Here is a 15,665-nt window from a genome sequence, read left to right as displayed (position 1 = left end):
ATCCCGGGACTCCAGGATCATGACCTGAGCCGAAGGCAGTCGCTTAACCAACTGAGCCACCCAGGCGCCCAATACTACTCAGTCTTAAACAATAAGGCAGTTCTGACATGTGCTATAGTATAGATGAACCTTAAGGACATTATAAGCCATTCACAAAAAGACAAACTGTATGATTCCATTTATATGAAGTACTTAGAGACAGAAAGTAGAATGTGGTGGCCAGGGCTGAGGAGAAAGGGAGAATGTTGAGTTATTGTTTAATAGGTATAGTTTCAGTTTTGCAAGATGAAAAGAGTTCTGGGGATGGACAGTGGTGATGGCTGCACAGCAACATGAGTAAAAGTGATACCACCCAACTGTACACTGAAAAATGGTTAAGATGGCATACTTTATGTTATGTGTATTTTAACCCAATTAAAAAAATTTTTAATACCTTTACTGAACTATGTTCCCTAGGAGATTAGCTTTGGGTGAATCATTTCACCTTTCCTCAACTTGGGTAGGTTGGACTACAGCAGTTAGACCATCAAGAACCCTAATTTGTTACTACTTTTCCTCGTTGGGTCCCATGCTTTGAAAGATTTTGTCTTGCAAAGTACTGTATTTGTTAAGAAACTCTTTGTTTTATATTTCTTATTAATTAAAGACATTTTTGTTTCTGATTAGCATTAGATAATCATGATTGCCATCCTGAGTTGAGATGTCAGGCAAAGGGAGAAACAAGATTTATATAGGTAGTTAGGAGATATCTGTTAGAACATTTCAAATATTGAAAATTGTTTATTAACTCCTAGAGGTTTGGAGACCAAAGGCTTGACACACAGAAATGGTTGATTTTCAAGGTTTTTTCTCCTAATATAGATGATTCTCTGAAGGTATGGCTTCCTATAGGCTCAGTGCTGACATACGATTATGGAAATTTATACTATATTAATCTAACTGGCCTGACTGAGGCTTGAGTGTGTAGGATAATTCCATCAATATCTCTGTTTCTTTACTTTGCCCAGAGATGAAACGTGAATGAGAAGTGAAAATGGAGTTCAGGAAAATGTAGTGCAGTTTACATCAACACACTTTTTGGGGTCTGGAGACCAATCCAAAGAGAATACAAGCTATGTGATCTCTGAGGCCAAATTCTTGAACTTCTATTATGAGTGATAAATGGTCACTGCACTTGAACCAGATAAATGTTTCTAAATAATTATTCATTTTCTATGAATTATATAGTAGAACATTACCTGACAATGGGAAAAAAACCCTCTGATTAGTGTGAATCTCACAGACCTTCAATAGAGTGAAAAAAGAGACATGAATACATTTTGTATGATTCTATATATATGAAGCTCAAAATAGGCAAAATTGAGCAACAGTATATACCCAAAATGTTTAGTGTTTCAGTAATCATTGTGGTGGCAGTCTTAGTATTGTTATTCTGAGAATGTATTGATGTGGGATAAAGCAAATGAGAATTATGAAATTTTCTAATTCTGTTGTCTCTTCATCCTTAATAATAATCAGGATTATTAATGTAGGACAAAGGAGACACAGATGTAATACCAGAAAATGTTAAGTTAAAAACTTTGTAGTCTTGGGGCACCTGGGTGGCTCAGTCGGTTAAGCAGCTGCCTTTGGCTCAGGTCATGATCCCAAGGTCCTGGGATTGAGCCCCGCACTGGGCTCCCTGCTCAGCGAGAGCCTGCTTCTCCCTCTCCCTCTGCCTGCTGCTCTGCCTGCCGCTCTGCCTACTTGTGTGCTCTCTCTCTCTGTCAAATAAATAAATAAAATCTTAAAAAAAAAAAAAAAGAAAAAAAAACTCTGTAGTCTTGGATTTGAATTGGAAACATCAATGTGAACTCATAAGGTATAAATATAAATATATAGCTGCTATATCCATTGGAAATTCCTAAAAACAGTAAGGAAAAGAAAATAAAAACAGTAGCAGTGAGCATCCCTAGCATTTATATTGTGGTCTTGAAATACCATTTCACATTAGAGGAAACCAGGGCTTCTTTTTTTTTTTTTAAGATTTTATTTTATTTTATTATTATTATTTTTTTTATTTTTATTTTTTTGATAGAGCGAGAGAGCACAAGCAGGGAGAGCTGCAGAGGGAGAGGGACACGCAGGCTCCCTGCTGAGCAGGGAGCCTCACATGGGGCTCGATTCCAGGACCCTGGGATTATGACCTGAGCCAAAGGCAGATGTTTAACCGACTGAGCCACTCTTACCTGAAACCAGGGCTTCTTAGAGAAGTAGCCAATTCCAAATCTGAAGCCGGAAATGTACAAAACAAGCTTGGACCGTCTTGACACATGGGATAGTTAGGAAGCTTTCAAAGACTAGGAGGGTCATATCAAAAGACATCAGCAGCCAAGGGAAGATAATCCATTAGCCTAAGAAGAGATTATTTGAGTATCAATAAGGATGAGAAATACTATAGATTGAAACCCATCAGATGGGTTTAAATCCATGAGTTCATAATAGATATTTAAAAAGAAAGGATTGGCCACTCACAGAAGATAATAGGAAACCAATTCATTATCTGGTAAATGAAAGAATCAAGTGTTCATCTGGCCTTTCCCATATGTACTATACCACTGCATAACCAAATAGTACATGAAATAGACGAAGTATCTCTTTTTATAAAAGTATCCCAGCTAACACATGGAAAAAAACTAGAAGCATATCACCATTCTGCAACTCCTGATGAATTAAGAGATATATGCATGATGCATCAATGGCTGTTAACATCACAAGGAGACTAGATATTTGCCTTTTATAGTCTTGGCAAATACCACACATATATATATTTTTTTTTGCTATGAATCTTTGAATTTTTTTCTTTTTTTTAATTGAAGTATAATTAACATAGTGTTTTATTAGTTTCCGGTGTAGACTATAATTATTCAACAATTGTATACATTACTCAGTGCTCAAGGTAAGTATACTCTTGATTCCCTCTATCACCCCTCCCCCCACCCACTGCCCCTCTGGCCAACACCAGTTTGTTCTCTGTATTTATGAGTTTGGCTTTTTGTCTCTTTTTTTCTTTGTTCATTTGTTTTGTTTCTTAAATTCCACATGAGTAAAATCACATAGTAATTACCTTTCTTTGATTGACTTATTTCACTTAGCATTATACCCTCAACAGAAGCACTAAGTTGAAAAGACATATGCACTCCTAGGTTTATAACAGCATTGTTTACAATAGCCAAGATATGGAAGCAATCTAAGCATCCATTCATAGATGAATGGATAAAGAAGATGTGGCATATATACACAATGGAATACTACTCACCATATATATCTTTAATATTCAGATCAAACCTGAGTTTGATATAGGCTCTGGGTCCAGCTGCTAATTTGCAGAAACTACAGAAGATAAAGAAGATAAATTCTACATGTAGAATTAGACATGAATATGCAATCAGCAAAATCTATATTGTGGGAAACTACAGGGCAAATGGGCCTGGGTTCAGTATATAAATTGTAAGGAAAAGATATATAAGACAACTCTATAGATTAAAAGAAGCCTAAAATAAATCAAACATTTTTTAATGGACAAGACGGAACAGTCATAACTAGGGATGCATGTTTGAGTGATAAAACTGAAAAAGTGATAAAATTTTGAAAGAGCTAGGAGTGATTACTTTAAAAGTCATGATAGCAATTACATATGAGGGGGAGAGAGGATTATCACTGGGACAAGGCAAATAGAGTTTCTAGAGTGAGAGGCAAAGTTCTATTTCGTTATTAGGGTGTCCCCCATGGGGGTCCATGAGGTACCAGTTTATTGTCCTCTACATTTGCCTAGTTATATTAAGTCATATAATTCATGCTAATTACCTTATTTATTTAATTCATGTTGAATTTAAGAAGCAAAACAGATCAACATGGGGTGGGGGGGAAGGCAAACCAGAAATAATCTTTTTTTTTTTTTTTAAGATTTTATTCATTTATTTGACAGAGAGAGACACAGCAAGAGAGGGAACACAAGCAGGCTTCCCACAGAACAGGGAGTCCGACATGGGGCTCGATCCCAGGACTCTGGGATCATGACCTGAGCCAAAGGCAGACACTTAACGACTGAGCCACCCAGGTGCCCCCAGAAAACAGACTCTTAACTATAGAGAACAAACTGAGTGTTACTGGAGGGGAGGTGGGTTGGGGGATGGGTTAAATAAGTGATGGGTATTAAGGTGGGCACTTGTGATGAGCACTGGATGTTGTATGTAAGTGATGAATTACTAAATTCTACACCTGAAACTAAAAAAAAAAAGAAAAGAAAAGAAGCCCAATGAGACCAAGAATCTTGTCTGAGTTGTTAACTATCCTATTCTCAACTAGCACCATGCTGACAAGCACACACTAGGTGCTCAATAAATATTGGTTAAATGAATGAATATCAAGCACTTAGCCTTTCAACATATTAAGCATGCAAAAAGTTTGGCTATGATATATATTATTATCATTACTGTTTTTATTCTCCTAACGGTTAAAGTGAAGCCCAAATGAAATTGCCCAATGAAGCTGGGCCATTTTCTCACTCTCTAGAGCTATAATACCAATCTGGTTATAATACTGTTTGGATATAAGCATATTACAGTAGCTGTGCTTTACTTATATCTTCTAATTGGTTCTAAACTCTTGAGTATATTCATAAGCTTTCTATCATCAAGTTTACCTGTTAGCACAGTGTTATACAGTGAACTACTTCATGAACCCACTGACACCCTCATTCTTATCTCTCTGTACAAAACCACTTCAAAGTCTATGTGGCAATTTCACTGGGAGCCTGACCCTTACTACACCATAACCTTGAGATATACCTGAGTCCAGGTATATAACTCATCTTCAGCACTTGGGCCTCCTTGAACTTACTTCTTAGTTACATTTTTCATTCTCTTCTTTATGGTGGAATTACTTGGATGCGGTCAGATAAGATCTGCAACTGTAGGATACACTTTTGTCAAAATTTTAAAAAGCTTGTTAGGCTTTGGTTTTTCTGCAGTGTGATGGAATAGGCCTAGAGTTTGGTCATTTTCTTCTGAAAGTTCTGTGTTAATTATTAAATAGTGGCTCATTGTGAGAGGAAATGATATATTTGGTTTTGGACATTTTACATTTGAGCTAATAAAAGGAAATATTCCAGAACTAGGAAAATTAACCTTCAGTGAAAGTTGTCTATAGAAACAGTTTAAATATTTTATTGAATAGATTATATATCCTATGAATATATTATACATTCCTCCCTGACCTCATTCTTCAAACCTCACCCAAACCTTGACCCTCTCTGGCAAAGTCCAGAATTGGAATAAGACACAGGAATAAAATAAAAAGGCCTGCTGCTCACATTGCTTGGTAATGAAAAATAACAAAAGCTTTTTAAAGCAGTATTAACATGTCACCAAGGTCACTAAATCAGTTTAGAATGTTGGCAGCACTTGTACATAAGAGTAACCAGACTCTTCCTTGCAGGCCCTCATGTAATTTTAAAATGGGTCATAGAGTCTGGGTACTTTGGGAAAATCTTGTTTTCCCATATGAGCTCTTTTCTGTATAGGTACTACATTTTGACAATCATTTAGCCAAGCCGGTTAGTCTATATTAGTGCCTGTTGACATAACTATTGTATCATATTCCAGAGTTTAATTATTCCCCTTTGACAGTTTTTACTATTACAAACATGCTACAGTAAGTCTCTCTTCACCTTCCTCTTTGTGTATATGTGCATATAATTCATTAGGAGAGATATTTGGAAATGGAATTCCTGGTAAGGATGTATGTATATAATGTTTTGGTAGATATTGGCAAATTGCCCTCTAAAAATGCTAAACCAATTTAAATTAATGCCAGTGGCGTTTTACTGTTTTAATTTGCATTTTCCTGTTGGTGCAGTTGAACATCTTTTCATGTGTTTAATTATTCATTCATTTATATTTCTTTTGTGAATTGTTGTTTCTGTCCTTCCATAATGTTTTATATTGTTTTACTATTGTAGAAGCTCTTTATATATTCTACAAGAAAGAAAATGGTGTCAGATAAGAGCTAGCCTGTAACTAGAACCTAGGCCCAGAAGTTCCCTACTTAACAGAAACAATTTCAGAGAACACCAACATCAAACAGGGTTATTCTGTGACTCTGTTGGAGCAAGACAAAAATACAACCACTTTGTAATCACGTCTGAGCACAGATAAGGGCAAGAACACTGTGAAAATTACAAAAAAAAAAAAAAAAAAAAAGACCAAACATCTTCTCGCAGCGAACATGAGGGCCTGCTACTGCTTTATCAAATACAGCTTTAGCTCCATTCAAGTGCTACCACCATAGATAATAATTAAGTTATCCAATCATGGAATTGCCCCACTTTCTGACAGACTGTCCCCAAATGTAACACAAGCCCAAATCACAAGACAGTTCCTTTTTAACCCCCTCTTATAAGATGTCCAATAGGTTCCCCATGGTGCACAGTCTTTCCTGTTGCAACATGTAAAAACCCAAATCTGCTTGCTTACAAGTATGTTTCCTGGCACTTTTGGCTGGTGGGCACAGACATCTAGATATTGATTGCTCTCATGCATGATACAGATATTTTCCCCTTGTCGTTCTCTTATCTCTTAACCTTGTTTATGGTATCTTCTGTTATTGATAAGTTGCTAATTTTATGTTGGCAGTTGTATCAGTCTCCTTTATGGCTTCTTAGCTTTGTGACTTGTTTCCCTGCCTTAGGTCATAAAAATAGTATCCTATATTTTCTTTTTAAACTATTATTTTTTAAGCCTCGTTCTTTAATCTATCTGGACTTTAAATTTGTGTGTAGATAATGAGGGTTGAAGTTTTGCAAATCTAGGACACTTTATCACTTTCTCTGGGTGGCTTTCCTTGACTCTTTAGCTCTCCATTTCAACAGTCTGGGTTAGGAGTCTTTGTGTTTTTTTTCCGCATGGCACACATCACAACAATCATCACTTCTGTCTTAGAAAAATGTGCTTGATAGCAAGAGCAGCGTTTAATTTGTTTTACCTCCATGTCTAGTATGTTGCCTACACAGTAGGAGTTTAATAAATATTTGTCGACTGACCAACTATCCTCCTTACTTCACCTCCTGGAGAGCAAAGGCCAGATCTTATTTGGTGGGCCTTTCCCGGTGCATTTGAGATTCAAGAGTGAAAGAAACCAGAAATTTTAGTCCCTGGGCTGTTGCCGTGGCAACGGGGCGGGTTTTTCAGGTCTGCAGCATCAGTTGTGCTTTACCGATTGGCTAAGAAACTGACTGCTTGCCTCACTCCTGTTCACAATTTTCTTCCTGCCTACTACACTTAAAACTAAATTATGCAAGCTGCACGAATAATTTATGTGCAGTTTCGCCGAAGTCCCTTTCCTGGGGCTCTGGTTTCTTCTTGCCGTAAGGCTGAGGAGACATACGCAGCGGACTTCTGTCCTCCAGGGACCACAGACATCGGACTGAGGAACCATGCTGTTCCCAAACGTAACACAAGCCCAAATCACAAGACAGTTCCTTCTTGCTACCGCAAGAGATGTTGGAGAAAGATTGGGTGCCAGGAGTTGGGTAAAAGCCCAAAGTGCCTATCTTTTGAGTACTTTCCCATATTCTGAAGGCTGGGCGGGTCTAACCTGGCCTATACTCCAATCACGGGGATCTTGTACTAACGATCAGAGCATGAGTGCCCCCTAGGAAGAAAATTCCGAGACCGGAAGCGGAGCAGTGTCTTGTGGGGAATGTAGTCTTAGGGCCTCCTCTGTCCCGATTCTGAGATGGGACTAAGAGGCCATTGCCCCAAGATGCTGTATGAGTGATTTGGCTCAGAAGGAAGAGGCTGTTGTGCTCCCTATTAATGAGAAGTAGAAGAATGAGAAATGGGTGAGAGGATAGCTATAGACAATCTGGGGTAGAATTTAGCAGCTTCTTAAATTTCACCCTCCTGAAGAACAGACCCTACACTCCTTCAGTCTCTTTGAAACTGCCGAGGGTTCCAGAATCTGACTAGGACTTTTGATCACCTAAGCATTGGAGTGAGGGAGTGGGGTTGTGTTTGGTTTTTGTTCTTTTCTCCCTGAGAGTGCCAATGGGGAAGCTTGAGGAAGATGCTTAGCACAGTGCTTCGCACAAAGAAGCCAGTAGGTATATGGCCTTTGTTGAATCTAACATGGTAAAGGGCTCTGAGAGTAAAAGTGATTACCCATTATGGGGACTTGGGAGAAATAAATATATGGTTTGGGTCAGAGGATCTATGGGTCTGTCCTTGCCCATTGCTTGACACCCCATAAGTATATCTTGAAAATTCCCTCATTTCACAGAAGAAAAAACTGCAAGATAAAGGGCCCTGATCAAGGTCCCACCACTGCATAGCAACAGCACTGAAACTAGTACGCAGGGCTCGTTCTCCAGTGACTTACATATAGGCAAGCCAGTGAAGTGTGGCGAGAAGCTTCTCACACTTCTCAGGGAGGATAAAGGCCAGGGAGGCAGTGGTAGGGAATGGCATTGTCAGAGTTCTGGCCTTTCTGCCTAGACAAATGGATGTCTTCTGCTCCAGGGACTCTCCTGTGTAGTTCAGCTATACAAAACAAGTTTACTCTTCCTGTGAGCTTTGGGAAGTGAGGAGTAACAGTTTGAATCTCCAGTGATAAGGAGCCTGGGACCCATGAAATTGGTAAAGTAGACATACTCAATTGTATCCTATGCTCCAGCCTAAGCTTTATTATCCCTTTCATTTCATGTTTCCTCTTCCTCATGATTTTTATTATCAGTTCTAACCTAACCAATGAAATTTTGGAGTTAGAGGATTTTATTCTTTTCTTCTTAGAAACCTTTAGAAATGGAATTCCCAATTGAATGATGACCAGCAGCACGGGACTTGGAAAGATCAGAGGTCTTGGCTTTAGAAAAGCCTAGATTCAAGTCCCAGCTGTATGATTAAATCTGATATAAGCAAGTTATTTCTCTGAGTTTTCTAATTTATTAAATGGGGGTACTAATACTTCATGGGGCTATGGTAGAACACAAATGAGATTTATACCAAAGTAAAAGACTTAACACATGGTAAAGGGTACACTGGTTTCAAGGGTTTTGAGCTTCAGTTCCCAAATGTCCCTGAGTTGTAGTTGAAGAACCAGAAAAGTAAGAAACACGAATAGAAGTATTTAGAGGAAGTTATGGGAGAGATCTTTTTCACTGAGGGAATGGTTAGCAGGGGGTATATAACCAAAATTTGGAATGCCAGCATGTAGGGCTCCTGTATGTACCAGGATGCACTTCTGAAAGTCTGTATCTCTTTTCTTAAATGCTGCCTTCCCCCTGGCCTGCAGTTGTCCTCTGAGCTAGATAATGGCCAGGTATTAGAGATAGGAGAGTACCCTGTGTTGAAACTCAGGAGCATCCTCCCTGGATCAGGAGTTCAACCTAAGTGGGAACTCTTTTGGCCCAAAGATTTCTTGCCATAGCTTCTTTGAATTAGCTCTGACTCAATTCTGGCAGCTATGCCTTAAGGGGTTGAGGTCAGAACCATACCAATGAACAGATCCTGGAGTGACAGGAGCAAATTCTTAAATGTTCTGCCTAAGGATATCTCGTTCCATGTTCAGTAGCAGAATCCAAAAAGTGATGAGGAATGTGTAACCATGACATAAAAGAAAACTTGTAGAAAGAGTCCTGGAGCTCATATAGTAGGTGAGATGGGGCACTTAGGTGATCAGAGAGGGAGGGAAGCTAGAAGGGCAAAGTTGGAGAGAAGGAATAGGGCTCATTGCCTCTTTGTTTCCCATAAAGACACATACAAATTCAGTATGTGGAACAGTAGAAAATGTTCTTGAGGATTTTCTGCCAGAAAGGAAAACAATGAGCAGCAGTGAGGAAGGAGGTTCTGTATCCTTGGGCCAATATCCTCCTTTGTGTTATAAAGATTTATATTTCTCTTGGGCTTCTAATCTTTTCAGAGAAGAGATTTGTGATGCTTTCCTAAGGCCCTATACCTCTAATATTAATTTGTCTTTTTGCTTGAAGTTATAAACTAACAGCACTGCAGAGGCCTGATGAGAATGAGTGAAAATAAAGGTATAATACAGGGCAACAAAGTTGAGTAGAGATCATAAGGTCCTTCTGCTAACTCTCAGTACCCTATATTTCAGTAGATCCTAGCTTTATCTTTAGGTCAGAATCTTTTGGAAATTTATTTAATGTCCCAAATAACCCCTGAAAATAGGACTCTATTTTCTCTTTCCCATTCTCTTATTCCTCAGGTCTAGGCACAACTCAAGGCAGTTTTCCAAGAAGTCTTGACTCTGAAGTGCTACAGCATTCAAGTCTCGATCCAGAAATGGGACCAGGGAGTTCTTTTGGTGGAGTCGACATCACTGACTTTCCCAGTACAGAAAACTAAACCGTAACTTGAAGAACTTCCCTAGGAGAAGGGGTCACAGTATCTGTATCCCAGATTAGAGGAACAGGGAAGGCCCAGGTAAGTGAGTGGAAATGTCTCAGTTGTTTAAACCCAATATAGACAGAAAACAACTTAATGACCTCTATCCTTCTCCCCCCATCCCAAACTTCTTAGTCTCACTTTCTGAGATGCAAATTCAGTTTTGGACCACCCTACGGCCAAGGAACAGAAGGTCTTGAAGGCAAACTACCTTTCTAGAATCAGTTTTTTAAGAGAATAGATCTAGATTTCAAGTCAGTGATGAAAAAAAACAAAAAATACAGTTCGGTTTTCATTTTCCTAGTGTTGCTAGTATAGTACTACCTCTGGGGAGATAGGCCCTCTTGTAATGAAGAAAATCAGAATATTGCTCATTTCTAATTACTTTCTTCTTTTCTAGATCATTCACCTTCCTAGTTTCCTTCTCTTCCTGATGACAGTAATGCTAAAGACTGGAAGATGGTATCTCCAATTTTCTTACAGTCAGGTCCCAAGTCAGTTTTTCTTTGTTTCTATTGAGAGGATGACAGGCCACAAGTTGATTCAGAAATCCTGGTGCTGGGAAGTGGGGGCTGCCAGGAAATCCCAGCTCTGATGAAATCTGACAGAAGGCTTTGATGGTGAAACTAGGAGAGATGATTTTCTGATAGTTTGGAGAGTGCCTTTGCTTATATGTGCCTATATTTCCAGAATATGATTTCAGAAAGGTGCTAACAGAGGAGAGATGATCCTACATGTACCATCCTGTCTTACTAAGTTTCTAAGTCCTGAGTTGGCAAACATTTTCTCTAAAGGACCAGATGGCAGATATTCTTTACTTCGCTGGCCACAGTCACTGTCACAACTACTCAGCCGTGCTACTGTAGCACAAAAGCAGCCACAGACCAAATGTAAGCAAATGAGCATGGACGCCGAGATAGGAATTTCATATAATCGTATGTGTCACAAAATAGTATTCTCCTTCTGATTTTTCCACCATTTAAAATTGTAAAAGCTATTTTTATTCACAGCTCATAGAGAAACAGGTGGCAGGCCAATTTTGCCTGACTCTGTAGTTTCCCTATCCCTATTCTATGTTCATGAGATTTCACTGTGCATTTGGGAAATACGGAGGGTGGTGTAAAGTGTGGGCATTTACAAGGGGAGATCAAGCTGGATATTCAGAGTGAATATCCAATTTAAATATAAATCAGGCCAAATCAGGCATTATGGCCATTCTTGGAACCCAGGGATTTTAAATAATACTTTGGATTTTGATTGATGTAATGCATGTAGTAAGAATAAAAAGTCAAATAGTATTGAAAGACTTATTATAAATATAATAGCTTTCTACCCCACTCCTCCTTACTTCCTCAAGTCTTCCTCCCCAGAGGCAAAAACTTTGGACTACTTTTCTAGCTGTGTCTTCTGGCTTTCATGTATCTCTGTTTACCTGTCTACAAATTTCCAAATATCTTTTTCATTGACTTATTTTTGACATTGTCCTTTGACTTCCTATTATGGTCGATAGGAATGGTAGAGAAGATTTAGCTCTGCTGTGCTTCCATCCTCTCTGCTTTTCTTTCCCCATCTTCCCAGTAGAGTTATAATACGTTTTTGGTTAAATCAGTATTCAGTATTTACATTATTATTGTCTGTCCAGATATTCTATTAGACTCTTGTAAAATACTGTGATTACACTCTTCTTCCCTAAAGTTAGTAATTGCTTTATCTTTTCACAGTTTTTACATAATTTTTCTTTTACCAATTGCTATTTCTTCTCACATCTTCCAATAACTTCTCATTTTAGATTCCCACAGGGGCAATTCCATCAGCTAATCTATCAGTTCCAGTGAGACAGAGAGAGTGAGTGAGAGAGAGGGAGAGACTCTTCCTAGAGATTCATTCTACTCTGATTGTCCTTTGATCCTGCTGTGTAGCTGTGATTCTGAGACTTCCCTTTACTGCTATCCTAGGAATTCCCCTTGGTTTTCTCCTGATTTGAATTACATATTTCTTGGATCTCATGCCTTCCTTTTTTTCTGATGGAATACACTTACTAGTAGCTTTGTCAAGATTTTAAAAATGGCATAATGACAGAGGGAATGGGGATAGCAGCCCTTAATATGTATGACTTTTGGATCACACTGCTCCAATCTGGTACATAATTCTCTTTTTAGGATATCTCTTCATCATTGGGATTCTTTCACTTCTCTCTCTTGTGGGATCTCCTGTGTTCTGCACTCCATATCTTCCTCCTTTCTTAATCTACTCCTTTTTTTTGAAGTATCCTGTAGTATCATCTGAGAAAAAGTGCATGGGAGGTAAAAGTAAGAACTTGCATGTTAGAAATGTCTTTTTTCTACCCTCGCACTTGATTGGGAGTTTCACTGGGTTTAGTATTCTCAGCTGGAAATATTCTTTTTCTCTGGTATTTACCCATTGTTTTCTAGATTTTGGAATTGCTTTGGAGAAGTATTCCTATTTCTGATTCTTCTTATTTTACTTATTACTTCTATCTATCTTTCTATTTTTCTATATTTCTATCTAACTGGAAGCTTATAGAATCTTCTCTTTGTAATGATAGCGTAGTATCATTTTACAGTGATGTGCTGTGGTGTATTTCCATTTTCTGTGTCACACTGAGCATTTTGTGGACCCTTCAATCTGGAAATTCATGAAGTTCTAGGAAATTGTTTGGTTCTAAGAAAAATTTCTTAAGTGATCATGATGATGGTTTCCTCCCATATGACAGTCTCTGGCTCTTTGCCTTACTTCCTGAGAGATACTCTTAGCTATTTTCCAACTCTTATATTCTGTTTCTGTATCATATTTAATTCTAAGAGTCCTTAATTTGTTTGTTTTCTACATATTCCTTTTCATAGCATCCTGTACTTGCTTCATGGATGCATTTCATCTCTCTAAGTATCTTTGAATTTTGACTTTTGATTTTCTTTTCTATTCATATTCTGTTTCCTCCAAGTTGCCTCCCCCCCTTCTTTTACTATTTGTTATTATTATTATTATGTTCAGCTAGCCAACATGTAGTACATCATTAGTTTTTGATGTAGTGTTCAACAATTCATTAGTTCCATAAAACACCCAGTGCTCATCACAACCCGTGCCTTAATTTGGCCTTTATCTTTCATATTGGAAGCTTCTCATTTGCCTGGTAATACTTGGTTGTCTGTTCACATGTAAAGTAGAAGACTAAAATATAGATTGAAATTCCAAAGTGCTTTGGTGGGGACTTGTCAATGATGAGCTTTCTTTATTGATTAAACTGGTTGAGTCTTTGGTTAGGAAGCCCTGCTATCAATGTGTTTAGGTCTTTTCCTCTTGGGTGGCTCTGATTCATCAGAAAAGACTCTTCTGGTCTACTTGGAGGCTAAAAATCTAGCTGTCAGCATTCTGGGAGTTAAATGGGAGAAGAGATCTGAGAATCTTAGCATTTAGGAAGCATATGTTTCTTTAATCCCCCTATTTTTTGGCATAATATTAATGCCTTCAAGTAGACCTATTGTAGCTGAGATGAAATCACTATGTTTACTGTCTCCAAAGAATAAATTTCCAATTTTCTGCTAGGGTCGGTAAGAGATGGTCTCACAGCTATTGCAATGGGGGAAAGGATGAAAGATTAAATAACTTCCAACCAGTTCTTCCCATTTTGGCCTCCACCCCACACCTTTCATTCTCAATTCCAGAGGATTTCACACATCATATTTGTTCTTAGTCCCATCCTCCCACCTAGCTGCTGCCTAAAATTTGTCTTTCTTAGCTCTGCAAAATCAGATACCATGCATCTCTCTGCCTTCCATTTCTAAATATATTGTGCTGGGGCTGGTGGGTGGCATAGCCGGTTAAGCGTCTGACTCTTGATTTCAGCTCAGGTCCTGATCTGCGGGTCATCAGATTGAGCTCCACTGCGCTCCGCATGGAGTCTGTTTAAGAGTCTCTCTTTCCCTCTCCCTCTGCCTCTCCCTCTGCTCACTTGCTCGCTCTAAATAAATAAATAAATAGATAAAATCTTCATTAAAAAAATAAAATAAAATATATTGTGCTGATGTTTTATCTTTTGGTTACTCTGAAGTTTGTGTCTTTCAAAAAAAAATCCCTTTGCTAAATTAGATGTTTGTATTCCAAGTACAATGTTCTGGCTCCCATGAACTTTGACCTCTCCTATTAGACCTCAATTAATTCACTAACAATATGTAGGATGCCAGTGCAACAAAAGCAAATGGCCAGTTTGCCAAATTGTCATGAAATCATCATTTTGACAAATTTACCTCTTTATTTTAACTATTTACTATTACTTAAAGCTTTTAAAAAAATCATGTGTTGCCTAATAGCATTTTAAATAATGTTCCATTTTCTTCACACCATCTCTTTGCTACCACAGCTAGATGCTGAGGAGCAAATAGAGGAGGAGATGAAAGATTATAAAAAATAAAAAAATAGCATTCTAGAATATGAAGAATTTTTATGGTTTTATTTAAGAATGTATTCTTCATGAATATATTTTAGTAATTAAGTAGATTCTATTTGTAAAAGCTCTTATTAATGGAGTATTAATATTTAACTGTCAGTTAAATCCTTCCTTAGCAAGAAATGCTTGTTTTTTAATGTATTTTTTTATTCTTGTTTATGTTTTTCCCAGAAGGTGATTTCATAATTGATATATGATATAATAAGCTATTTTGAAAGCAAAAAGAAATGTTCAACAAAAAAAGAAATAACTCTGCCACCTGTTGCAGTTCTTCTTCATTTACCTTACTCTGTGATGAAGTTATGAATCCTACTCTAGAGAATTCTGTTCTCTGCACACGTAAAATGAAATGCAAACTCCTTCCCTGATCTATATACCCTACATGATCTGTCACTTCTCTGTCCTTTGCACTCTGTTCCAGTCACTCTAGTCTTTCTGTTCCATGAACTCACCAATCTTATTCCCACCTTAGCACTCTGACACTTTTTGTCCTCTCTGCCTGGAATCCTCTATTCCAAAATCTTGATATTTACTCCTTCACATCATTCTTGTCTCAGGTCATTCCCTGACCACCCAATCTAAGGGAGTATAGCATTTATTATTATCTGAATAATGTCCTCTTTGTTTACCTATTGATTTGTTAATTGACTTCCCCTTCCTCCAGAATCTATAATCCATAAGAGTGAGAACTCATCCGTCTTTTCATTGCTGCAACTCTTGCATCTAAAAGAATGTGTGGAGCGTAGTTAATGCTTATTCTT

The 15,665-nt window shown here is 38.0% G+C and overlaps 1 protein-coding gene across 3 annotated transcripts in view; it reads left to right on the top strand.

Moving 5' to 3' along the window:
• Window positions 1–15,665, top strand: part of OR10AD1 (olfactory receptor family 10 subfamily AD member 1) — a 76,782-nt gene that overhangs the window by 6,222 nt on the left and 54,895 nt on the right. The window contains exon 1 of one of the 3 annotated variants that reach the window (XM_081821558.1): window positions 10,461–10,478. The exons of the other annotated variants lie outside the window; for them this stretch is intronic. The gene's annotated coding sequence lies outside the window, so the exon portion shown is untranslated. Of the gene's footprint in view, window positions 1–10,460; window positions 10,479–15,665 lie in introns of those variants that run through there. 3 annotated transcript variants of the gene reach the window in all.

The sequence above is a fragment of the Leptonychotes weddellii genome, chromosome 5 (genome assembly GCF_054177405.1).
Source record: "Leptonychotes weddellii isolate Sample4059 chromosome 5, ASM5417740v2, whole genome shotgun sequence".
NCBI classification, from domain to species: domain Eukaryota; kingdom Metazoa; phylum Chordata; class Mammalia; order Carnivora; family Phocidae; genus Leptonychotes; species Leptonychotes weddellii.
This window is presented reverse-complemented; position numbering and strand designations above follow the sequence as displayed.